General features: G+C 39.5%; 1 protein-coding gene across 7 annotated transcripts in view; it reads left to right on the top strand.

Annotated features, from left to right (window-relative positions):
• The window catches only part of Hycc1 (hyccin PI4KA lipid kinase complex subunit 1), a 153,684-nt gene that overhangs the window by 40,693 nt on the left and 85,324 nt on the right, over positions 1-27,667 (top strand). Inside the window, exon 1 of one of the 7 annotated variants that reach the window (XM_090332748.1) lies at positions 19,540-19,786. The exons of the other annotated variants lie outside the window; for them this stretch is intronic. The gene's annotated coding sequence lies outside the window, so the exon portion shown is untranslated. Of the gene's footprint in view, positions 1-19,539; positions 19,787-27,667 lie in introns of those variants that run through there. 7 annotated transcript variants of the gene reach the window in all.

The raw sequence follows: 27,667 nt of genomic DNA, 5'->3' as shown, positions 1-27,667 counted from the left end.
GTTAATTGGAGCTGAGAGTCTCATGGATTTTCCTGCTTGGGCTGCCTTTAAACCATGATCCTCAGATCTTAGCCTCCTTACTTGTCAGGATTACAGGTGGCCAGCCATGAGCAATTTTTGTAATAGGGACAACTTCCCAAGAGACATGTAAGTAGAATTTTCACATATGAGCAAGGACTCTCAAGTAGAAGATTAGCTAGCAAAGCAGAGGGAATAAGTGAAAAGGCATATTAACAGAAGAGATCATCATTTTTAGAGAAATGAAGTCATGTAGAATGGCCAGATAAAAAGGGACAAAATACCCGGGGACAGGAAGTTGAAGAGATATGATTAGAAAGTTGAGTAAGGGAAATGTATCTGTATGCTATGCTAAGAAATGCCCAGTGTAGGCTACTGGGCTGTTTTACTCAGGATAATGTCAGGATCAGACTTGCATGTCAAAATAACTATTTTGCCAGAGGCTGGTGGCTCACAGTTTGAAACCAGCCCTGTCAGAAATGACAAGACTCTTACCTCTAGGTAATCTTCAAAAAGCCTGACGTGGAGATCTGGCTTAAGTGGTAGAGAGCTATCCTTGGGCAAAAAAGCTCAGGAACAGCAACCAGGCCCTGAGTTCAGTTTTCATAACTGCTGTGCGCGTGCACGCGTGTACACACACACACACACACACACACACACACACACACACACCCCAAAATAGTTATTTTGCCTTTGTTCTGGAATATTGTTTGAAGGAGGAAATGATGAGCTGGTGGCATAGCTCAAATGGTATAGTGTCTGAGTTCAAACTCTAATACCACAACAAAAAGGAAAACAAATATGGACAACCAATCTGATTATTTCTATAAAAACTGATTTGTGGCTTGGGAGTGTGGTCTAGTGGTAGAGTGCTTACCTAGCATGCACGAAGCCCTGCGGTTGACTCCAGCATACCACATACCATAGACAAAGCCAGAAGTAGTAGCCAGCACTACTTCTGGAGTGGTGGAGTGTAAGCTTGAGAAAGCTCAAAGACAGTACCCAGACCCTGAGTTCAAGCCCCAGGACTGGCAAAAAACCCCCCACAAAATTGTGGAGTGTTGAGTGTCTACCTTAAGGAAGATCTTAAGGTGACCATGAAATTCAAATTATGGAACATTTTCCAGAGGTAATGGATTGGTGAAACTACGCCTCTCCTGGGCATGATAATTAAGTGAATGTGAACTAGAGAGACCTAGCCAAAGATATGAGGGAACTGCTATTGGAGCTCTGATCTGACAGCTAGATGGGGAGGCTATTAACCCAGTTGAGTTATGAGAGAAAGAGCAGATCCTAAACACAAGCATCTAATAAGAATTTATTTTTCACATAAGAAACCTAAAAATGGCACAGATTTAAATTAGAAAAAAATATAAAAGAAATTCTCTGAATTCTATTCTTTCCCTTAGACAAGAATATATTTCTCTACACACTCTAACAGAATGAAATCTGAGAACTTACAGATGGTATCCAATTTGTGCCTGGACTGTTTTGCAAGTGACACAACAGTTACCTTAGAAATAAGATAAATAGAAAGTTGTTTCTTTTGGGTTTCAAATAATTGTCTTATTGCCTAGGCAGATAAGTTCTAACCTCAGGCTGTCAGTGAAAGAGTATCATCTCTTTCTTTTTGTAAGTTTATTCCATTCTGCTTGGAGATTTCCATGGAAATCTTAAGACAAATTGCCACAAGTTTGTTTGAAATGTCTACATCTTCAATAACTTCTACAATTCTAACAGCTATTACTGAGTGTTTATTTTTTATTAGGCGTTGTGCTAGGATTCTACAGATATGATTTATTTTAACTTTCAATATCCTGTGAGTTACATATTAGTATCATCACATTAAAGATGAGAAAGCAGGAACTCTGCAAGTTTATGAATCTTACCCCAGGTCTCCTAACATGTTAGGAAAAAGACCTAGTATTTAATGTTCTTGCATTTACATGACTTCCTAGTCTTAAACGTTTCTGTGCGTCACAGTTATACCTAAAATAGAAAAACATGTGTGTGTGTGTATAAAAATATTTATGTTTGGAAGTAAATAAATAAATACTCCAAAATAGTCTCACTTCATTCAGCAGATAGCATTTCCCATAGGGCACTGGGCAAGGGAGGAAACAAATATTTACTATCTATTTTTGTATAGGTATTTGAGTAAGAGTGTTTATACCCATATCTCCATTAATATTTGCTTACATATCTGTTTTAATTCTTTCAAGATACCATAGAAAATATTTCATGAACTGAAAATTAAATATGTAAAGAAGTTAAGTAACTTTTCCAAAAAGGTATGTTGCTTAGAGTTTGCTGTTGGGCCTATTATAACTATAAGAAAAGAATCAGCCTCTTAAAACTAAGCTAGTACTAGCTCAGCTCTGGTGGTTCACTTATAATTCCACCTGCCCAGGCTTGAGATATAAGGATCCTGGTTGGAAGCCAACCCCAACAGGAAAGTATCCATGAGATTCTTATTTCTAACTATCAAAATGCAAAACAAAAACAAAAGACCCCAATAAGCCAGAAGTGGAGTTATGGCTCATGTGGGTAGAATGCTACTCGAGCAAAAATGTGCATGGACCAGTCCCCAGGCCCTAAATTAAAGCTCCAGAACCAACCCACTGAACACCAACCCACTGAACAGAGAAATGGGTAGAGCTCAAGACTCTGATGGCTTATCACTGAGCCACTTAATTAGCCAAGCAGAGGCTTTTTCATCTTCCTATTGCACAAATTTCCTTGTTGACCTAGTTAACATCAGAACTTGTTATTGTGGCCACACTAAACCACTTAAAATCAGAGAACTTTCTAAGACTCAGCCAAATGAAATATATTCAAAATAAGTAATGTAATATCAGCCTTCTCTGTTCTAGCCAGCTGACTTTATCTTTTATTAATGAGATAATACACACACAAATATAAATTGATTTCTGTGCTTTAAATTACAGAAAGTACTCAGTAATAGCACAACCGTGTTCTGCTTTCTTGATACACTGTGGGCAGGAAAACAATTCTCTTTCAAAAGATTATACGTAATTAGTTAGTTGTCAGTGAGCAACACACTCCAGAACATTACTAAATTAGGAAACACTTGAAATTCTTGACAAGATACACTTCTAAGGAAGCTGATCTACCAAATCTTAACTATTGGGTTTTGTTGAAGTTTCTCTTCTGCTTTATAAGCTCAGGTTGGGCAGAAGTAAAATAAATTACCCCAATATCTTTGTTTTTATATTGTTACCATAAATACATGGAACTGTAGCAAAGAAGTTGAAAAGATAAAAGTAAACTCTCAGATAATATCTTAAATCCACTTTTGAATGTCACAGAAATGGAATATCTGCATTCTCATGCACTCTTAGTTCATTTCTTTCTTGCAGAAATAGGCATTCATTGTTCCTGGAGTTATGCAAACACAACATTGTCTATGATCCTGAGACAGGTTTATGTAAGGCTTTTCTGTGTGAAAGGTTGCTGGATTGTGACATGATCTGTTTGTTTTCTTTCAGAATGTGTGTTACCTATCTGAGTTTTTAAGTCCTCTGAAAGGAGACACTTTATAAGTTTTGAGTTTTTTAATTTCCTTTAAAAACAAGAATGTGATAAGTAATAATAGCTGTAATTGATGACAACTTTACTTTGTTCCAGCCATTGTGCTTAGTGCCTCTCATCATTTTATTTCGTCAATTAATTCATTCAATAAGCATTTAAGGAACATCTAACATTTGTCAATATGATACAATAGAAGGTTTTCTGCTAGAATTTCTCATTAGGATTGAAATAAGCAGCCAGCTGATTCAGGATTCCACAGCAAGAGTCATATTGCCCAGGAGACAGAGACAAGAGAAGGCAAGAAGTATTTCTATATATTTCTGATGTTTTTTTAAAAACATATTGCTTCAAGTGTTTAATGATAATATGTATCCCTTTGAATGTTAAATATTTTTTTTAAGGAAGAAAGAGATTCAACCATTAAAGAGGATTTGTAGCTGGGCCCTGGTGGCTCATGCCTCTAATCCTAATGATTCAAGAGATCTGATGGTTGTGCATCAAAACCAGCTGGAGCAGGCAAATCTGCGAGGCTCTGATCTCCATAACCAGCAAAAAGGAAGGAATTGGAGGTATGGCTCAAATGGTAAAGCTTCAGCTTTGAGTGAAAAAAAATAAGCAAGTGTACAGGGTCTGGAAATCAAGCCTTTAGTACTGGCAAAAAAAGAGACACACAGAGAGTCACAGACAGAGGGAGAAAAAGTGAGAGGGAGGGAGAGATTTCTCTTCTACAGTTTTCAGGGCTTTAATGTGATCCCCGCCCCCTTTCCTTACTGCCCCATAGGAAGGGCTTTCAGTATTAGGATTGTATGGCACATACATACCAGGAAAGACAGATTCAATCTATTTATGCTTTTAAGACTTTTTAATTTCACTTTTGTGCTCTCTAGTATTCTGAAAGCTCTAGATTTTACTCTCCAAAACTGCAAACTCCTCACCTCTTCATCCATCTATGAGCATACAACATTGCTAGTTTCAAATGTCACAGATATTTTTAGTCAAATATAGGATATCCTGGGGTTTGGAGATGAGACTTCTCAAATCTCTTTGTTCTTGGATGGTGTAGTGGCTTCCATCAAAAACAAGTAGATGGGTGAGACAAGAGGACATAAGCAAGAAGGTTACAACCAGAAATGGAAAATAGAAATTTTAGTAAAGAAATAAAAACTTAGCACAGTCCTTCTGAAAAAGTGGCAACTTCTAACTGAACCCCAAATGTATTTAAATTAAAATCATGGATCATGTCTATGCTGGGATGTAAAACAGAAGTTAGAATCTGCCTGTCAATCTGGTTAGAGACTTCAGACTCAAGTGTAATAATTCTGGTTGGAAGGAAGGTAGAGAGGGAGATTGTGGGTTTTTTTTAATCATCTAGTTTGACCATTTTTGTAGTCAGATCCTAACCTTTCTACTCTTGGATTTCTTTTGAAATGTATGCTGTTAGAGTTTCCCCTGATATATGGGAAGCATGTTAATATTTTTAAAAAGGAAACACTTTTATTCTGAATGATTTTGTCTTCTCCAGGTAAATATGACCCATTACATCTCATCATTGACTGGAAACAAAATCTAAAATCTAAAATCTATGTGCCAGTGATTATACAGAGAATTCCCTTCTTGAATACTTGTTTGTTAAACATGACACTTGAGATATGATGTAAAAATCAATGTTAACAAATTCTTTAATAAAAAAGAGAAATAGAATCATTGTGTGTGTGTGTGTGTGTGTGTGTGTGTGTACATGTGTGTGTGGTATTATGGTGCACTATAATTCATAATTTCCCTTTTTTTTGGTCAGTCATGGAGATTGAACTCTGGGTCTGGGTGCTGTTCCCGAGCTCTTTTGCTCAAGACTAGTACTTTATCACTTTGACCCACAGTGACACTTCCAGTTTTCTGGTAGCTCATTGGAGATAAGATTCTGTTGGACTTTCCTGCTCAGGCTAGCTTTGTATTGGGCTCCTCAGATTTCAGTCTCCTGAGTAGCTAGGATTACAGGTGTGAACAACCAGTGCCCAGCCATAATTTTTTTTTCTTTTTTTTTCTTTCTTTCTTTCTTTTTTTTTTTTTTTTGGTCATGGGGCTTAAACTCTGGCCTGGGCTCTGTCTCTGAGCCCTTCAGCTCAAGGCTACCACCCTGCCCTTGAGCCACAGCTTCATTTCCAATTTTCTAATGATTAATTAGAGATAAGAGTCTCTCAGCTTTGTATTGCCCCAGGGCTGGTTTTGAACTGGGATCCTCAGATCTTAGCCTCCTGAGTAGCTAGGATTACAGGTGTGAGCCAATACGCCATGCTGATAATTTTGTTTTCTAAGTGAAAATTTTTACATCAATTAGAGGCAAAGCAAGTAGGAAAGCAAGTTTGCCTCTCCACTGCATTGACTGTAGATATTTATGTGGTACCGTGTGATAATTTGATACATCTTATACAATGTATAAGAATCAAATCAGGATACTTAGAGATTCTTATAATTTTCAATATTTATTGTTTCTGACAAAGCATTTAAGATCTTCTCTTCCATCTCTTTTGTAATATTTACCATACTATCAACTAGTCATAAGACTGTGATATGGAACATCAGAACTTATTATTTCTATCAACTGTAACATTGCATTCATTGGTCAACCTTTTCCTGTTCCATTTCCTCTTCCCTCCCTAGCTTTGCAACCAATTTGATTACTCTCAACACCTAAAATATTACTTCTAGGGCCCCGAGTGTGGCCTAATGGTAGAGTGTGCGCTTAGCATGCATGAAGCCCTGGGTTTGATTCTGCAGTACCACATACACAGCGTGCTGTGGCTGGAGTGGCAGAGCACTAGCCTTGAGCAAAAAGTATCTAAGGACAGTGCCCAGGCCCTCAGTTCCAGCCCCAGGACTGGCAAAAAAAAAAAAAAAAAAAAGATTTCTTATGCTCTCAATTTTTTGTAGGGAATGTCTTTTTGAGTTGGGCCTATTGTATATAATGTTCTCCAGATTATTCCATATCATTGAAAATAACAGGATTTCACACCCTTTTAAAGGTTGAATACTATTTCATTTTGTGTAAGTATGCTAATACACACACATAGCACTTTTTAAAAACTCATTCATCTATTACTAGTCATTCATCTATTACTAGAGTTAATTGATTATATATATGGAGTACTGACAGTGATATATAGGTAAGTAAGAGCTGGGCGTGGTGGCTCACACCTGTAATCCTAGCTACTCAGGAAGCTTAGATCTGAGGATCTCGGTTCAAAGCCAGCCTGTGCACTAAAGTATGTGAGACTCATCTCCAATTAATCACTAAAAAATGGGAAATAGGGCTGTGGCTCAAGGGATAGGGCTATATCTTTGAGCTGAAGAGCTCAGGGACAACACCCAGACCCAGAGTTTAAGCCCTTTGACCCACCAAAAAAAAAAAAAAAGAGTAGTTAAATAAGAAAGTCAGCAAAGATGCTGAGATACCCAAGCACAAACAGAGCTGGGAGGCTGTTACTGTTTTTGAGCTGAGGTTGTAAGGAAAGCAAAGGTTTACTAGAGGGAGGAGAGTTTATTCTATAGAAGTTGGACTGGTAGATGCAGGACACTGAAGCAGGAAGGAAGACTAGAAATCCCCTGAATTGATTCATTTGTTCTGATAGAACAGAGAATCTCAAGCTAGGTAAATTATAATGAGCAGAAATTCATTTGCTCACAATTTTGGAAGCTGAAATATTCATTATCAAAATTAGGATGCTTATTCTAGTTCTCCTTCTCTAGGAAACAGGAAAGCTGAGAAAATGAATTTTAAGGCAGAAGATCAGATCTCCTGTGTCCTAGGGAAGGAGAAATGGAATGCAGATTCCTCTCTAAGCAGACGTATGTCCCAATCCTGTGCTATTACTTGAATAAGGAGACACTCTTAGTTCATGCAAATGTAACAAGGTACAAATTACGTAGCTAAAATGTACTTTTATGGCTCAAATGCTGTCTGATTGTGTTCCTCCAAAGGTTTATGAGTTAAAGGTTCAGTAAGGTGCTAGGCCCTTTAAGAAGTGAGGCCTACTGGGAGGTCCTTAGATCATTGTGGATGTGATTGGGGATGTCAGGTAGTCCCTTAACCCTCAACAGTTTTTTTTTTAATTTTTTTTTCAGTTTTAGGACTTGAACTCACAGCCAATGTGCTGTCCCTAGGCTTTTGTGCTCAACGCGAGCATTCCATCACTAAAGCCACAGCTCTACTTCCAGCTTTTTGTTGGTTAATTGGAGGAAAGAGTTCTCAGGGACTTCATTTCCTGGACTGGCTTTGAACTGCAATCCTTGGTCTCCTGAATGCAGGTGTGAGTCACCTGAGCCTGCCCCTTGGCCATTCTTCTGAGAGTGCTGCCATAGAAGGAGCAAGCCTGGCATAGTCCTTCCCATCCCCTTTATTCCTAGTTGAGATGCAATCTCTTGCTTGCTCTTGCACCTGCTTTCACCATTGCTATTTGTACCATAAGGCACAGCCACAGATCCACCTCACCATGGAGCCTGCATGCCATCTGTACTCTGAACCTCCAAACACTGAGATAAGTTAACCTCATTTTCATAGCCTGAGTTGGGTATTTAGTCCTAGTGATGGAAAGATGATTGATAAAACGCCTGTGTTGCAGTCTATCTGTGTCCTTTCAGCCAAGCTAGATGGTTCACCAGGAGAGGTTAACTTTTTAATCACTCAAGTGCACTCCAGATGTGTTATGTGGCAATGTGATTGGTTGCTGAGGGAGGTCAGAATGCTGGTTCTTTCTGTCCAGTGGTGACCATGGAACTCAGGGTTCTTTACATCATAATGGTAGATTTAGGGAAAATGAAAAAAGGGTTGACCATATGCCTTATTTCCTTCCAAGATTTCCTTCCTCACCTTCAGCCTGTCCCTGACTAAACCTGGAGCCCCACTCCTTCCTCACTGAACACAGCCCCACATTTTAGGCTTTTTGTGGTCTCTTGGTCAATTGAGGAATGCCTATTCTCCTTTTTTTGGCCTAAAAATAAATAAAATTTGTTATTTTATAAAAATTAAAACAGGTCTGAAATCACAGTGTTAGCAGGCAGCATTCTTTTTTTTTTTTTTTTTTTTTTTTTTTTTTTGCCAGTCCTAGGCTTCAGCTCAGGGCTTGAGCACTGTCCTTGGACTTTCTCAAGGCTGGCACTCTGCCACTTGAGCCTCAGCACCACTTCTGGCTTTTTGCTATGTATGTGGTACCGAGGAATCGAACCCGGGTCTTCGTGCGTGCTAGGCAAGCACTTTAACCACTAGGCAAAACTCCCGGCCCATTTTTTTGTTGTTGTTTTTTTTGTTTTTGCCAGTCCTGGGCTTGGGCTCAGGGCCTGAGCACTGTCCTTGGACTTTCTCAAGGCTAGAGCTCTACCACTTGAGCCTCAGCACCACTTCTGGCTTTTTTCTATATATGTGGTACCAGGGAATCGAACCCGGGTCTTCGTGCATGCTAGGCAAGCACTTTAACCACTAGGCCAAACTCCCAGCCCGGCAGCATTCTTTTCTGGGTACTTAGAGGGAAGTCTACTTCCTTTTGATTTCTTTCTAAAAGATTTTTTTTTCCCAGTTAGAACGTATTAGTTGGACGAAGCAAGTTTCACTGTGACATTTCAATATATGCATTTAATGTAGATGGATCAAACTCCCCTCCTCTATCACTCTCCCTCATCTCTCTTCTCCCTTGTTTGAGAGCAATTTTAACAGGTTTTCTTGTTCTATTTTCATACATGTACATAAAGTACTGTGACCATATTCAACGTCATTCATCTTCTCCAGCTATTCTTTAGGGTTTTTCTTCCAGTGAGATCTCAGCAGGGTAACTGTTAAATAAAAGCATGTCTAACTGTTCAGGGCTGCTACTTAGCAATCTTCCCAAGTTCTTTTCCTTCATTCTCATTCTTTGCTACACTCTCCAAGCTGATAATATCACAGTCTGATCAAGCTCTGGATGGAATATTGTATTCATACACTCTACCCAATCCTTAACGGAAGCAGTCAGGAAAGGTCCAGCTGCTACCATCTCCTACCACCTTTTGGCTGAGATGCATGGAAAGGAAATCCAGAAACTCTTATTCTAAAATAGAACAAGTCTCTTGCCACTTCTAGATGAAATTCTTTGTCAGGTAGCATAAGAGGCCAAGTAAACCTGTGTTTGGCCTTCAAAGTACATTGTGTTAGGAGAAGTTCACCCACCCTTTCAGAGAACCTCTTCAGTCTCTGAGTCATACAGAAGGAAAACCTTCCTGGGAGGTTTTTATTTCACAATACCATCTAACACTTGTTCACCTTGCTCCTACTTATGAAACCTGGTGTTGCCTCTTAACAGTATTAATAGTTATCCTATTTTATGGATGATAGCTTAGATTTTACTTGAAGAAACTGTCATCGATGCTTTTTCATCCATATAGTTTGAAAATCCAGTGGTGGTGATATTTTAATTCTCCACACCCAATCCAATTCCTACCCTTTCCCCTAATCCTGTTGGGATATTCTTCACCCCCCAGAATGTCAGAGGTAATAATCCACAGAGCTAAGCCAGCAGGACTGTCCAGAAACTACTAAGTCCAGAGAAAAATTGCATGGAAGTATGAGTATGTATAAGATTGGAACACATGTAGGTTCTGACTCACAGTCGGGACTTAATAAATGATTGTTGGTTCTGAATCTAAATGTGGCTGAGTAGTGATCTGCAATAAAACAGACATGCAGAGATACTTTAAAATGACAGCACGAAAAGGTCTGCATTAGTCATCAGGGAAATGCAAATTAAAGCCACAATGAGACAGCACTACACTCCCACCAGAATAGCTAGAATTTAAAAGACTGATAATTCAAATATTGGCAAGCATGTAGAGTAACTGGAATTCTTATATTCCAATGGTGGGTGTAAGAGTCATAATTAATTTAGAAAATGATTTGGCAATATGATGCAAAGGAAAGATGTGCTGATTCTAGACCTAGCAATTCCACTCCTGGACATACACACCAGAAGTGCATGCCTATGTGCACTGAGGAGCCCGGTGCAATGTTGTCAGAGGCATTCTTCCTAATACCCTCCATTCCCCCCTCCCCACCCCAATCTCTCCATTCTCACATCCATACAACAAACTATCATGCAGCAATGAAAGTGTACAATTTAAAATTATACCGAGGGCTGAGTTTGGCCTTTAGTAGAGTGCTTGCCAAGTATGCACAAAGACTCAGGTTTGATTACTTGGTATCACATACATAAAAAAGCCAGAAGTGGTGCTGTGGCTCAAGTGGTAGAGTTGCTAGCCTTGTGGAAAAAGCCCAGGGACAGTGCTCAGGCCCTGGGTTCAAGCCCCGGGACTAGCAAAAATAACACAAAACACAATATGGAGAGAAAAGAGAGCCAAACACAAAAGTGTCTGTACTATATGATTCCACTTAATGAAGTTGAGTAGGCATGGATACATTGTGACAACACATTATGCTAACCATATTTTTAGGTTTTTTTTTCCTGCTTTTTAATGTATATGTCAAAGTTTTGCTTTCTTCTGTGTCAGTAACTCATGGTCAGCAGCAGTCTAAAAATATTAAGCGGAAAATTCCACAAATAAATAGCTTGTAAGTTGTAAACTGTGAGCCATTCTGAATAGCACAATGAAATCGCATGTCCCGCCCCGGACATGACTCATCTCATTCAACATACCCATGTTGTATAGGTTACAGCCTATTCGTCACTTAGTAGTTGCCTTAGTTTCAGCTAGACTGTTGCAACATTGTAGTGTATTTGTTCAAGCCAGCCTTGTTTAGTAATAGCTCCAATGTATGATATCTTGGCAATTTTATTATAGCATATTGTTAAATAATGGTTGTTTAATTACTAGTTACTGATAATCTCTTGCTTTGTTTAATTATAAGGTAAATGTTCATAAGTACTTATGTACAGTCAACACATAATATGTATAGTGTTTGTATTGTTCTTAGTTTCAGACATCTCCTGAGGGGTCGTAGGATACATGGGGGGAAGGGTTTACTACTATACGTTTTGTGGGCATGCTGTCCTGAGGCTTCAGTTTAGAGCCTGGGTTAGTGTTCTACCACTTGAGTTACAGCTCCACTTCTGTCTTTAAGGTGATTATCTGGAGCTATGAGTCTCATGGACTTGCTTGCCTGGGCTAGCTTCCTCTACACTTTCCTGCGTAGCTAGGATACAGGCATATGTCAATGTACATTTGCAGAACAGGCAGGACTGACCTTGTCTATGTAGCTTTGCTCTTTTTTTTTTTTTGCCAATTCAGGGGCTTGAACTCACAGCCTGGGTACTGTCCCTAAGCCTCTTTGTGCTCAAGGCTAGTGCTCTACTACTTGAGCCACAGTTCTATTTCCCACCTTTTGTGAGTAGTTTATTGGAGATAAAAGTCTCATGGAATTTCCTGCTGGCTTCAAACTAAGATCCTTAGATCTCAGCTTCCTGAATAGCTAGAATTGTAGGTGGGGGCCATCAGTGTCTGGCTCCTCGAATTTATTGAATTTCCCTCATCACCTTGATTGTTCTCAGTCTCAGCTAATATTTTCCTCCTCATGGTCTCCAAAGCTTAAGTTTTCCTTAGGTACTCTGTTCTGGTCTCAGCTATCTGTATTCCTTTCATCTGCCCTCCATATTCTTTTCCCAAAGCTCTCTTGTTTCTTAAGGACTAACCATTAATCTTCACTACTTTTTTTTAATGGCTCTTGTGGCTTTTTAACCGCCAGTGAGTTTGACTTTGTAAAATATTCTTAGGAGTGACTTTAAGGGTTAGAACCACAGTCCATTCCACAGAGGTAGAGATTTTGTGGATAGCACCTTTTAAATGACACAGTGTAGGCTGGCCCTGAAAATGACTGTGCTACCATAAACAGACAAGGCAAAAGAATATATGTTATGGCATGCCAGCATCATAGGAGCAGGAGAGACTGTTTCGGTGATGGATTATGTCACTTTTACAGGGTGGTGGAAGAGATGGAAGCCAGGCTCATTCTTACTGAACATTTGGTGATGCTGTGCTCTCTTACTGACATTTTTTTTGGCATAAATATGAGGGTGTGGTGGTGATGACTAAGTAGATGAGAACAAAATTGAAAAATGGAAGTATTATTCATGTGGTGGACTCCCTTTGTCCTTATGAACCAGAGACAGTAGCTGGCAGAACTGTCCAAGGATGTGTCTTGTCTTTGCCATTCCTTCCATCCTTCTCAGTGCAGCTGGCCTTTGAGGTCTTAGCCGCATCTACCCTTCTTCCGGGGTTTGTGCTTGGTCATTTCATTGCATGCCATTCAGCAAAGAAACCAAGGAAATGTATGGCATGATTGTTGTTTCAGCTTCTGACAGAGGGGCCAACATGTGGGAAATGATTTTGGAGATATCCAAGATAGTATATAATGAGATGTTCAGCTGATCCCTATTGTAACACATTGTGCTAATGAACATAGTGAAAAACACCATTATTTCCCAACACTTGGCCTTTGTACTTGGTAATAGGTATGCAAACTTGAAAAAATAAAAATTCATTACTATTTGTTATATTTAGTTTGTGTAGTCCTTTAACTTGTGTTTTTGAAGTTTCCCTTTGAGTCAACAAGATGACAAAGTACATTTCAATTTCCTCTGAGGATATCAAGGCTTATCATATTTACCAACATTTTTTTCTGTTATTATTAAATATGTGACTCCCCATCTGGCAGAGCAAATGTATTTACAGGTTCATGCTTTTATATTAAATATTCATTGGTGAGGTCTTTTGCTTGTCAGCAAAACTAGGAACTTCTCCAGAGGATTTAGAAGTACATTATAAAGAATTTTGAATAAAACCAATTAAGAGTATATTGGTTAAAAGTGAAAAGAAGAATGTTTAGTTGAGTTTCACTTAGGCAGAATTAACAAAAAGCAATATACATAACACTGTTTCCACTTCTTAATTGATTACAAAACTAAAATTTAGTGTAGAACATTCTGTAAGTGAAACACACATATAAAGTAGAAAATAAAGTTTGTCCATAAATTTCTCTACCAATGGGATTTTAGTCATCCATTAGGAAGGGTTATGCATTACTGATATATCCTTCTGACAATAAACACTTGTGTAAATGTTACTTTGCTATATATATATATATATATATATAATCACCTATCTTTAATCTTCAATCCATCTTTTTCATCCAATATGATGAATGCCTTTCTTGACCTAGTGGTATAGTGCTTACCTAGCATTCATGAAGACCCCGGTTCAATTCCTCAGCTCCGGAAGTGGAGCTGAGGCTCAAGTGGTAGAAAGTCCAAGGACAGTGCTCAGACCCTGAGCAAAAGCCAAGGACTGGCAAAAAAAAAAAAAAAAGAAAGAAAGAAAGAAAGAAATGCCTTTCTCCTCTATCATACAATATTTTAAAATGTGATTTATAAAAGATGCATGATAATTTGCTCCCAATCATAATTCTTCTGGAAGACGTTGGTTAATAAAATGTCTTAGAAGATGTATGTGGATGTTTTTCATTTCCTGTCACTTGAGGGTAGCAGTTCATCACTGGATTCTCCATCCTATCTACATGACTTGCTGATAAATAAGAACCATCAATCCTTAAAAGACAAAAGAAAGCAGATTTTGCTTCTTCTTCAAATGTTTGTTGTATAGTTTTAATAAAATGAAGAATATAATATTTAATTTAAAAGTGGAGGTGTTTTCTTTTTTTTCTAGGAATTTGATTTCTAGAAAAGCCCATAACCAGCTTTGAAATAAAATATTCTCTTCACAAAATACAATTGGTTCACTTTTTCACTCAATCCATGTGGGAAATGGGCAGGGGGAAGGGTAGGAGAGGGCAGGAAACAACACTCATTTCTCTTCCTACATATGCATAGCACAGATCACTTCTAAGATGCCAAATGTGTGAGGATTTCTCCCATTAGCAAGCCAGCAAACAACTGTGTAGTTGTTGTATAGACACCAGTTGGGCTCTCTCTAATTCAATTCAATTCTGATTCTCTACTTGGAGGTAGCATCTCAACCCAGAGGTTTAGAGGGTCAGATTATGAGTCACAAGTCTAGACTTCGGGAATTTCTGAATTATTTGTTGCACTCAGGGGCCTTATCTCCCTTTTTTATACTTGATCAATTTACTAAAATGGCTCATAGATCTTGGGAAAACACTGCTTGTTTACTAGGGTATTTTCAGAGATATGGATAAGCAGCAATATGAAGAGACTTAGTGGGGGAGATCTGGAAGGTTGTATAGCGCAGGAGCTTCAGTAGTTTATCTGTGTTACCACCCTGAGCGCGGCTGAATTCTTTTATTATTTTCACCAGAGTGAAGGGGTAAATTCTTCTTCACTATACTGCAGGCCTTGGCATGCTCACATGTCCAGAAGCAATCTAAACCCTGTTCTTTTTGTTTTTTATGGGGGACTTCATTGCATAAGCATGCTTGAAGTGTGGACAACTGTGTAGGAATTTGATTGGACAAAAAGGTATGATCTAATACTAATAATAGACAGAATGGGAAACGTAGCTAAGCCTGTCTGTTCAGATTCTTCTTGATCTCTTTGTGCAGCATTCTTTTCTCTGAGGTTAGAGAGTAGACCCCTTCTGAAATAGGAGTCTTCAGATTTACAGTCAGACAAAGCAAGTCAGAGAGTTTCTTTCTGGTCATCTCTAAGAAATAGGGGCAAGGGAAGATGAGAGTAGATTTCTAATTTCTATGGCCGGCCACTGGGGGGGGGGGGGGGGTGGGAGCTAGTAGAGGATAGGCAGCAAGAAGAATTAGGGATTTTTGCTTTCTGCGGCAAATTCTGCACCTAAGACCTAGAGGGCTTTGACATTACAGCAAGTGAGTATTCTTTACCCTTGTCTTTCTGACACTGTTTCAAAGCTGCATCAGGAACCCAACAAAGGGCCAAATGCTTTATTGTTCTAGAAGAGAATAGCCAGAGTTATAGGAGTTGTGAGCCAGGAACTTGGATGGAAACCAACCCAAAGTATGTATCATAATATCAAGGTCCTGGGGGGTGTGGGGGGGGGGAGGGAAATGGGTACCAAGACATGTGAAAGGGTATCAATGTATGTGAATTAATGCACCTTCTATCTGGCAAATATCATGTAACCCTTTTAGTAATTACAATAAAAAATAATATCAAGGTCCATAGTTATGGAATATCTTTATAAACCTAAGGTGATGGAGATGGGAATCTTCAGGGCTCCTCCTGTGCAGCTGCAGGAAATGGGTCATTCTATTACCCCTGTGTTGCAGGACTTTGCTGTCTCTATTTTTATGATAATGACTCGTTCTACTTTGCTTCTCCTTCTGTGCCCCTATGGCCAACCTCTTTACTCTCCACTGTGTGCTCCTTAAGTCTGCCTTGTATTGTCTGACTTGCTTTTGCTCCCATTTGGTTACTGATTTTTCTCTTCCCATATCCAGTTCAAGTTGTTAAAGGGGAATGGGTGTAGATATTCACTATCTCCTCTGTTGGTTTGGAGTGTTCCTGTCAGGTCACCTTTTAATCTGGGCTGCCCTCAGAGCCTGTGAAAGAGGTTGTACACCATACAACATAGTTTGGGTAGTCTTGCTTCTTGAGCTGGGGGCTTTGGCCAGGATACTTCTCTTAAAATGGAACTCACAAGCCCGTCAGTGACCTTTTAGGCACATTCTTTTTTTTTTTCTCTCTCTCTCTCTTTTTATATGTTTAATATACAATTAAAGTAATGCTTGTAAGTTTATTTTATTTTATATTTTGCCAATCCTGGGCTTGAGCTCAGGGCCTCAGCACTGTCTTTGGGCTTTTCCTCAAGGCTAGAGCTCTACCACTTGAGCTTCAGCACCACTTCTGGCTTTTTTCTATGTATGTGGTACTGAGGAATCGAACCCAGCTCTTTGCGCCTGCTAGGCAAGCACTCTAACACTAGGCCAAACTCCTGGCCCTGCTTGTAAGATTTTTTATGTTTGTTTCTATAGACAGAGTTCTTTGTTTCATTTAAAATATTAATATTAGGGCCGGGAGTTTGGCCTAGTGGTAGAGTGCTTGCCTAGCATGCACGAAGACCCGGGTTTGATTCCTCGGTACCTCACATACATAGCAAAAAGCCGGACTTGGTGCTGAGGCTCAAGTGGTGGAGTGCTAGCCTTGAGAAAGTCCAAGGACAGTGCTCAAGCCCTGAGCCCAAGCCCAGGACTGGCAAGTAATATATAAATATTACTTGTTGACTGCCATAGAGCTATATTGGAGCTAATTTTTCCTTAATGTTCCTAAAGCTTAACATAGGTAAAATGTTCATGTCAATAATGTTTCATTGAACTTCTTATAAACTTACTTTTAATGTTCATGTCACATAATGTTCAACTGGATTTCTTATAAACTTACTTTCAAGAAAGTAAATGCATTTTAATAGTTAATGTAGATGTGTGCATTCAATTGTTAAAAACTAAAAAAGAAGGATAGGAAAGGGATGGAATATGCTGACTTTTTACAAAGTAGGTTAAAAGCATTTACTTTTGAAACAATGTTTTCTTAGGCATTTTCTGGTATTTGGCTACTAAAATATAAATGGTTATATGAAACAGTTAACTGCAGACTGTTATTGTCAGAAATTATTTCATTTCTATACAAATCATGATAGAAAGTCGATTGCAAGAAAGAATGTGTACATTGGCTTTACTCTTAGAGAAAGGCTTGATTTAGATTTTTGTATTATCTTAATACTGCAAAACAGGAAGTGAAGTTAGGCAGCAAACTCCTTCCTGTCTTCTTGCTGGAAGAAAACATTGTAAATATACTTAGGAGATTTCGGTTTCTCTCTACTTGATCCATCTTATGAGAGTTCTGAATTAGTATTAGTAAAATGTTACAAAAGTCAACCCCTGATATTCATCTTCCTTGTACTTTATCAAAGTCGGAAAGCCTTCAAAAGATTGAAATATTCAGTCCCTTCCCCTTTATTCAGTATTCTGATTTGGTGTGGGATGGGGTTTGGGCAGTAATAATTTTGGAAAGCCTTTTAAGTGATTTAAATGAGAAGACAGGAAGCCACGAGACTAAAGGAAAGAGCATTTTCCTTTTGAATATTTGTGCCTGTGTTCAAGCTACATTGCTATCTGCAGATATTCCAGAAGTTCCCTTCATCAGATTTTTCTGACTCAAATTCTTCCCCAGTTTTCAGGATCCAACTCAGTTTTACATCTCTTTTAGAAAGTCCTAATCACCCTAAAATCCAAGGCTTGATTGAAGAAAATTATTTGAACTCTTAGTCAAGAACATTCTGCCTAGAGTCATTTCTTCTACTGTTATATTAAAACACTAATCTTTGCTTACCTTTGTACCTGCTCATTATCTAGCTGTGTGTGTGCAGTAATCTTCCACTTTCTCTTTTACAAATGAAGAACCTTGCAAAGTTCAGGAAATAAATATTTCCTTCTGTCTTCCATTCCCATTTCCATAAGCCTGGTTTAGCTCTTCAGATCATGGAATATTTCTCTGGTCCTTACTGGCTTTCCCATTACCAGATACCTTGACTAACACATCAGTACCCACACCGCCAATGTCAGTAACCATGTGTAACTCTTGTTTTTCCCCTCTCATTGTAGAAAGCACTGTTGGATGGTGATCGTCTATATATTTTACAACAACCCTTGACCCTTAGGTTTCATCTCAACCTTTTACTTCTAGCATAGTCTAATTTTTTAAAACTCATTCTTCATTTTTTGGCCCTACCTATTTACTGTTTTCTCAGGGGTACCCAATCACTCCTGTTCTTCCATATGACTCTCCCTCTTCCCTGGAAAGCTCACTTTAAATTTTTTTTAATGATACTGACCCAGGGCCTCTTTGTATTTGCTAGTTCTACCACTGAATCACACCCCCAGCCCTTTCCTTGACACAAAATTTTGCTAAATTTTGCAACCTACTGCAACAGCCTCCTAAGTAAATGGGATTACAGGTGTCAGGCATCATAGCACAACTGGCCTATGTATCTTCTAAGGAATGACTCAAACTTCTTTCTTATAAAGTTCCTTGACTTGCTTAAGCTGAATCATTTCTTGTCCTTCATTCTCCTTGCTCATTAAACCTTTTCTCTCTCTCTCTCTGCATGTTTGAAAAGATCACTTAGTGCTTTTACAGAAGTCCTTCCCATTTATAAGTATCACACTACAATGGTTTCTTTTCCTGTGGGTGGGGACTTACTTGTGGGTGAGCTAGTACAAATCAGGTCAAACATGCAATGCATGTTTGAGAGAAAACAGGGACAACAGAAAAAAGTTAATGAAAAGGGAATTATTGAAATCTATTTTAAAAATTCAACGTATAATCCAAAAACATTGATATAATTAAGATTTTTTAAAATTTTATTACCACTAGCAAAAATGTACATTTCACCCTCAGCGACTCTTTTTTTTTTTTTTTGTCAGTCCTGGGCTTGGACTCAGGACCTGAGCACTGTCCTTAGTCTTTTTCTCAAGGTTAGAGCTCTACCACTTGAGCCTCAGTACCATTTCTGGCTTTTTTCTATGTATGTGGTACCGAGGAATTGAACCCCGGTCTTTGTGCATGCTGGGCAAGCACTCTACCACTAGGCCAAACTCCTGGCCTCTGGTTAAGATTTTGATAAATTCTTGTGGATTGAATTACTGAGAAGTAAATCCTTCTGTCCAATAAATGAATGTCAATTTGTCTCGCCTTCTCACATCACCCAGTAGGGCTTATGTCCTCCGAGGTGACCACAAGATTTCAGAATTCGGAGTCTACAGAGACCTGCTCCGATCACTGTAGCTTTGTGGCCACCACAAACGCTGCAGTCAATCATCATCTGTAGAAGCCCCGACCACGCCCATTGCAAAGACCACGCCCACTCAAAAAAATCACCCTCCCGCCCATCTCATGACTCCGCCCCAGGCCCAGCAGAGGTAGATTCTATTGGTGGAGAAGTTGTTCTGGTTCCACCCCGGGGGCCGACGATAGGCTGAACGGGCGTGGGGCGGTGGTGGTTGGCTGCTTGGGGACGGGTCCCTGGTCGTGCCTGTCAGAGTGGCTGGCGGCAGTGGCGGCTCTCGGGGCTGGGTTGTCAGTCAGTGAGAGGAGGGGGAAGATGGCTCGCCAGGACCCGTTCTGTTAGGAAGAAAAGGGGCAGGGAGTGCTGCTACAGAGAGAAAGCCGAGCAGCCGCCGTCGTGGCCGTTTGTGAGGCGCACGAGTGGAGTCTCTGCCGCTGGAGCTCCCGGAGCTGCTCTGGTAAGCGCGGGCGAGAGACTCACGCCGGGCCCCCCTGGGCGGCCGGCGACCGAGAACTTTTTTGTCAGGGAGGAGCCGAGGTGCGGCTCGGGCGGGTAGCGGACCGGACTTTGTCCCGGGAGCCGCGGCTTCGTTGGGGGGTAACGGCTCCCGCGCGAGGCGGCGCGGGTGGGCGCGAGGCGGCGCTGGGCGCGGAGGGCGTCGGGACCGGATGGGTGGGCTGCGGCCGGCGGCTGCTGGCCCCGAAGTTGGGCGCAGCCCGGAGTCGCCCGGAGGGCGGCAGCTTTGGGCGCGGACTCGGGTCCCTCCTTCGCCTGGAGGGGCCATCCAGCCTGCGGGCGGGCGTGACCCGGGCTCGCGGTCGGCGGGGGGGGGCGCTCCTCTGCGGGGTCGGCCTGGGGAGGGAGCCCCCTTGCACCCCCAGCCCACCGCAGCCCGTGCTCCGGCCTCTCCCACCCTCGCTAGGCACCGGCCAGCCGTCCAGTGTGGTGGCCAAAATGGTCACTGGGTACCCCGTTCCTCTTTGGTCCCGTGCGGGGAGGAGTTGAGCCAGCAGATTCCTTCCCTGGTCGTTTATGATACTAAAGATTTGTTCTTCACATCCGTACCCCCTTCGTTCCTCGAGTGATTCTTTTTTCTGGGGCTGTTTTTCTTTTCTTTTCTTTTTTTTTTTTTAAAGCATGCATCAGGGTTTCAGCTGGAAAACGTGTCATTAATAGACACCCCCTCACACACTCCCAAGTTTGCACGCTTTGTTGTGCACATGTGTGCTTTGTACCTTCAGAGTTCAGACATTCCTGAAAGATTTTAATTTGACCCTAGTGGTTTCCTACTGTACAGAATCCGTTCTCTGATACACTATCACATATTGGCAGCCACTGGTTCTTCAGGTAGGGGGAGTTGTTCGACTGGCAGCCACTACTTACTTACCTCTGACTCCACTACAGGCAGTAGGGCCAGATTCTTTGTCCTTTGGGTAACCTAGTGCGGTTTGGAGCAGCTATGTCACCTCGTTTGGGTTCATGTGATACTTTACAGTTTGATGTTTTCCGTTTTTTAAAATCTTATCTGCACAAAGTTTCTAAGGCTTGCTGTAACCTTGAGTCAGTACGATAGGCCCTGGAGGTATGTTTGCCATGAGAACATTCTGTTGCAACCTAGCATCCACAGCCCTTTCCCCATCATTTGTAAGCCTGTCTCCCTCCGTGAGTTAATAAACTTTGAGGTATACAATATGAATAATAGAATGCACCATACTTTTCAAGGGAAAGATAACAAAGAGCAATTATTAAGAGCTACTTGATCAAGAGTAGCGTCAAAGCCCGATATTCAAATCTTCAACAGCAGCAAGGGGGAAACCCATCACATACTTAGAAAAATTCTAGAGTTGGCTCATTTTCCCCCTTATTTAACTTATTAAAATTATTACTAGAGAAGGATTAGTAATCCTCTAAGCAATCAGCATTAGCAGCATGTGGTTACAGACACCAGATGCAGGACAGCAGTGTCAGTGTCTTGTTCCTACAGCACCACTTTCCCCCCTCCTTTCTATTTTATGAAATCTGCTTTTACTAATTTTTTTAAGCGTGGTATATTTTGACAATGAGTTAAAAAGCTTTGCCTATTTTATTCAACATCTTGATGCATAATATTTGTTTTATAATGAATCCTTAGCAGTCTTTAAAGAATCTTTTTAGTATTCAAAGACCTTTTGGGGGATATTAGATTTACATCTTGTAAATATTTGAGATTATTTCCAACACAAATTTACTATGCATTTTTTCCAGTCTTAGAGGTATTACATACAGATAGAGAAGTGAATGACATCTCTCTTTAAGGAATTTGTTGTCTGAAGTATAAGGTGTTAGTAATATCACAGTAAGGTAACAATAGCATGTATTAAATATGAACAGCAATATGCTTAGTATAGAAAGGGTGCTTAGGGTAAGAGTGGTTAGTTCACCTTGGATGTAGGTGGAGTTTTGAAGTACAAGAGGTAAGTAATGTTCCAAGAAGAGGATATGTATCGAGAAGACAAGGAGGTCCAAGAAACCATGACATTTAGAGAATTTACTGACATTGTCAGTTGACAAAGTCAGTATAATTGACTTTAACATGGCTTAATTCAGGGTTAATAGGGAAAAGGTTAAAGGATAAGGTATTGGTAGAGGGTCAGACCCTTAGCTGGGATTGGATTAAAGATGATGGATAAGCAACCATTTATGTTATTTATATTTTAGACTTATTCTGGCAGAGTTAGGTAAATCTGATGGTTTCTAATCACCTATGGGAAGAAAGGAAGGAAGCTATCAACGATATGACTTGTTTCTACTCATTGGAAATGAGCAAACTGCATTGAAGGAAGATACTGAGAGATGTTTGTACTTATGGATGTGGGATGTATAAAGGAAATCTGGAGTAAAGAGAATAGAAATTTAACCTCCAGTTGACTTGGTTTTGACTATGGGAAAGTTTTTAGCATAATAAATGCAGCAGCCTGGGAAAAGACTGATAAATAGCAAAAACAGATAAATAATTTGAAAGATGCAGACAAGGGGTTGTTAGAAAGGTTGGAGGAATGGCAGGAGAATTGCTTAGGGTAAAGAGATGTTCAAATGGAGGAGAAACAAACCAGTGATTTTGAACATAGTAATGCAGTAGTAAGAAGACTTCTGTGACCGTGAGGAACCCACAGTGACTTTACCAAGTACAGTTTGAGCCGAGGACTTTTCTATCAATAAAAAAAGAATGGAAGGGATTTTCAAGAAAACAGAGAAAAGAAGGAAAATGATGTTTGTAGATCAGTGATACACATTTGCAATCTTTAAGAATTTTGATTTCCAGAAGGAACTCACCTCTGTTCCAATGTGGGCAGGATGGGACCCAGACATATTTGTTGTAACAAGAGCTTTTTGAAAAATAATTGGTACATAATGAACTACACATATTTAAATAGTGCAGTTTAATGTTTAAAATTTGTTTACATTTGTAAAACTATTACCATAATTAAAACAGTTAATACATTTATAACCTAAAGTTTGCTTATGTCCTTTGTGATCTTCCTTTTCATCTCCAGGGAATTGCTTTCTGTTGATATAGATTATTAGCATTGGTGTTTTTTTTATAGTTGCCTAGATAATTTCAACGTGCAGGTATGGCTAAGACCACTGTAGAAGAATGTATTCAGAACGTCATATGTGTTTGTTTACATTCATGAACAAAGTGAGAGAAGAGATAGGAGATACGTGATTTAGGAAAGGTGAGCTAATTATTTGAACTAAGTCCTCCAGGAGATGAAGTAGAAGGTATTTAGAGCCTTGACCAGTAAGTCAGAAATAATTCTGAAAGCAACATCTCTAACAGAATATGTTTTTAAGGATTGTACACTTATTTGTTGTCATTGTTCCATGTCATTGACATTGATCCTTTACAATTCCTTTTACGGTAATCCAAAAAATTAGAATTTGAATACTGGAACTACTTGACCCTCAGAAAAATGATTTAGATGGAGCCTGAGACACCTTAATTTTACCATGTGTTATTTCATTATTTTAAAAGAGGAACAGATGGAATTAACAGTTTGTCTGTTGCCTATTGTTGAGAGCCAAGTACTGCCAGAGTCTTTTGGCCCTCTCAGAGTTAGGCACTGAGAAAAGAGAACATTCAACACTTGAATTCCTGTTTAAAACATCTTTGCTCAGAAGAAATTCTGCTTGCTTGCTCTGTGGATGTTGTCTTTTAAATCATTGGAGGAGAAAATAATTCCTCTGTCTACAAAATGAGGTGGAGAAGAGCACTTTTGGACTTTTGGGAAAGTCAGTTTATATACCTTTAAAAATGAGTACTTACATTTTTGTTTTTTAGCACAAGCCATTCCATTTTATATTAAAATTGGTATGTGCTATTTCACTAGCTTATTTTCACTTAATAGATAATAAATATTTATCCAAGTTAATAAAATATTGCTTTATAATATAACATTTAAAAGCACATCCACTATTTTGGCATATGAATTTAAGTATCATATTGATTGTTGAGAATTTAAGCTTTTTCCTACAAAAAAATGTTTCCTTCTAATAATTTTGGATGAATAGATAGTATTTATATTCTTGACAGATTAATCACTGTCTATCTCTTTATTTCCTTAGGATAGACCTGAAGTTATAAACTGTTACTTCAGGCATTTTAATGGTTTCAGTAAATATTAGTGGATTGCCTATCAGACAGTCTGAATTAATATTTATGTTTGTTACTTGGGCTTGATGCCAGTGCCCTCTCTATATTAAATACTAGCAATTCAGTTCCATTTTGACCTGAAAGTTCCATGTTTCATAATTTTTTCTTCCAGTCTTGGAGCTTGAACTCAGGGCCTGGATACTGTCCTTGAGCTCAAGGCTAGCATTCTGCCACTTGAGCCACAGCACCACTTCTGGCTTTTTCTATGTATGTGGTACCAAGGAATCAACCCAGGTTTTCGTGCATGCCAGGCAAGCACTCTACCATTAGGCCATGCTTCCTGCCCCAAAGTTAAGTTTTTTGTTTCTTGTTTTTATTGGTCCTGGGGCTTGAACTCTAGACCTGGGCAATGTCCCTGAACTCTTTTTTTTTTTTTTTTGCCAGTCCTGGGCTTGAGCTCAGGGCTTGAGCACTGTCCTTGGACTTTCTCAAGGCTAGAGCTCTACCACTTGAGCCTCAGCACCACTTCCGGCTTTTTTCTATGTATGTGGTACCATGGAATCGAACCCCGGTCTTCGTGCATGCTAGGCAAGCACTTTAACCACTAGGCCAAACTCCAGGCCTGTCCCTGAACTCTTTCAACTCTTCAGCTCAAGGCTATGGCTCTACCACTTGAGCCAGAGCACCACTGTTGTTTTTTTTTTTTTTTTTTTTTTTTTTTTGCCAGTCTTGGGCCTTGAACTCAGGGCCTGGGCACTGTCCTTGGGCTTTCTCAAGGCTAGAGCTCTACCACTTGAGCCACAGCACCATTTCTGGCTTTTTTCTGTGTATGTGGTACTGAGGAATCGAACCCGGGTATTCGTGAATGCTAGGCGAGCATACTACTAGGCTAAACTCCCAGTCCTAAGTGTTTGTTTTTGATAAATTAACAGTGACATGATTCCTTTCCCTTTCCCTCTTACTTGCTTCCATTCCTCCTCCTCTCTTTTTATGAGACTGAGTTCTTTTGTGTATCCCAGAATGTCCCTAAGCTTGCTACACAGCCTAGACTTGTCTAAAACTTGAAATCTTTCTGCTTTACTGCTAGTTACCAGTATGTGCTATCATGTCTGGTTTGTGTGTGTGTGTGTGTGTGTGTGTGTGGTCTATTATGATGTTGGAGGCTTAACAAATTCATTTGTAAATGTCATTTGTATATATGTTTATTATTTGTGTTTGTCAAATAGCATTGTATCCTTTTTTTGTTGTTATTTTTAGTCAGTCATGGGGCTTGAATTCATGTACTGTCCCTGAGTTTTTTGCACAAGGCTAACTTTCTATCACTTAGAGCCACTGCTCTACTTGTGGTTCTCTAGTGATTAATTGGAGATAAGAATTTCACCAATATTCCTGCCTGAGCTGGCTTTGGACTGAGATCCTCAGATCTCAGCCTCCTGAGTAGCTAGGATTATAGGTGTGAGCCACCAGCAACAGGCAATCATTTTTTAACCTTTTAAATCTACCACAGTTTTTTTTTTCTTTTTCAGAAAATTTTATTTTATTGTCAGGGTGATCTGTAGAGGGGTTACAGAATACTACTCTCTTTTTTTTTTTTTCGTCAGTCATGGGACTTGAACTCTGAGCTTGGACACATTATTATGGTTTCTGTTTCTTTAGAGAGCACTTTTCTCATTCTCTAATTGTGGAATATATACTTCTATTTTATTATATTAAGTTTTCAGTTTCGTTTTAGCATTCACATCTTTAACTTATTTATATTTGGTGTATTCTGATGTAGAGTTGTAAATCATTAATTTCTTTTTTGGAGGATCAGTTTTTGCTAAATTGTCTCAGGAAGGCCTTAAACCTGAGATCCTTCTGCTGTAGCCTCTTAAGTACTAGGATTACAGTTGTTCTCCACCACACCCAGACACATGTAATCTTTTTTCATTGCATTGACTGGAACTCAAGAATAATATTATAGTAATGACTATAGGGATACTTGGCTTATTTCTCATTTGAATAAGAATGCTTTTAGGGCCAGGAGTTTGTCCTAGTAGTAGAGTGCCTGCCTAGCATGCATGAAGATCCTGGTTTGATTCCTCGGTACCACATACATAGAAGAAGCCAGAAATGGTGCTGTGGCTCAAGTGGTAGAGCTCTAGCCTTGAGAAAGCCCAAGGACAGTGCTCAGGCCCTGAATTCAAGCCCCAGGACTGGCAAAAAAAAATGCTTTTAGAGTTTCATAGTTATGTACTAAAATTTTGGGGAGGGTTATTCTAATGAGCTTTTGGCTCAGTTGCTTGAGTTTTCTAGTAGGAGCCTTACCAGTTGAGTTATACCTTAGTCCATTTTGCCTTAGTTATTTTTCAAACAGCCTGTGAAGTTTTTTTTTTTTTTTAACCTGAAGCTGACCTTGGACTTATTGTCCTATGACCTACCCATGTCTCTCCTATGACTGGAATTATTTATTTACCATGCCATTGTTTTTTTTTTTTGCCAGTCCTGGGCTTGCATTCAGTGGCTGAACACTGTCCTTGGACTTTTCTCAAGGCTAGAGCTCTACCACTTGAGCCTCAGCACCACTTCTGGCTTTTTTCTATGTACGTGGTACCAACGAATCAAACCCGGGTCTTCATGCATGCTAGGCAAGCACTCTACCACTAGGCTAAACTCCTGGCCCCCGTTGTTGTTTTTGTTTTGGATATACTGAAACAAAGCTCAGAACCTTGTACTCTGTCACCTAGCTTTTTGGTCAAGGCCAGTACTCTACTACCTGAGGCATACTTCCATGTCTGGCCTTTTGCTAGCTAAGTGGAGGTAAGAGACTTTGAGATTTGTCATGATTCTCAGATCTCAGCCTCATGAGAAGCTAGGACTTACAGGTATGAGCCACTGGCATCTAGCTATCCCAGGGTGTTTTTGGGTTTTGGGGGGAAAGGTCTCACTAATTTTTTGTTCAGCTTGCCCTTGGAGCTAGATCATTCTATCTCTACCTCCCAAGTAGCAGACATTAGAAGTGTGACCTCTCACACTTTATTTGTGGTATGTTAAGAAAATAGTCTTTTCATCCTTTCTTGTTTTAAAACTGAGATAGATATTAAATTCGATCACAATGTAAATTAAGAGATGATCTTTTATTTTTTTAAACCTGTTGATTGATGAATCATATTAGATTTCCTAATAGATTACTAAATATTGCTTTTCTTGGGGAAAAAACTTGATAAGTTATTTCTTTAAAATTAGTATATTTGATTTGCTATATGAGAGTCATATAGTAGTGTTATTTTCCCCTTTTGTGTTACTTTTTAAATGGTTTGTTTTTCTAGCTCTAGCTCTGTGTGTGGAGGGGTTGGAGACAAAGGAGGGAGGGAAGAAGGAGAGGGCACTTTTCATCTTCCTGTGATTTAGTAATTTATTTCTTCCTTAGAGGCTTGAAATATATTAGCTGTAAAAAGTCTAGTTTTTAAATACAATTTACTGAAATTTAATTGGTGCTCAAGTACTTTCTTTGAATATGGCACATTTTACTTAATTATATAATCTATGAAGTAAATATTATTTTTAAGCTAGGTTCCAGTGACTCATGCCACTACTATTACTACTTTGGAGGCTAAGATCTGGGGATCACTGTTCAAAGCTAGCCCAGGCAGGAAAGTTCATGAGACTCTTATGTCTAATTAACTACTAGAAAACCAGAAGAGGAGCTGTGGCTCAAAGTCCAGG

This window comes from Megascapheus bottae, chromosome 5 (genome assembly GCF_031878675.1).
Source record: "Megascapheus bottae isolate mThoBot1 chromosome 5, mThoBot2.hap1, whole genome shotgun sequence".
In the NCBI taxonomy this organism is placed as follows: domain Eukaryota; kingdom Metazoa; phylum Chordata; class Mammalia; order Rodentia; family Geomyidae; genus Megascapheus; species Megascapheus bottae.
Note: the sequence above shows the minus strand (reverse complement) of the source record. Positions and strands in the feature narration are given on the sequence as shown.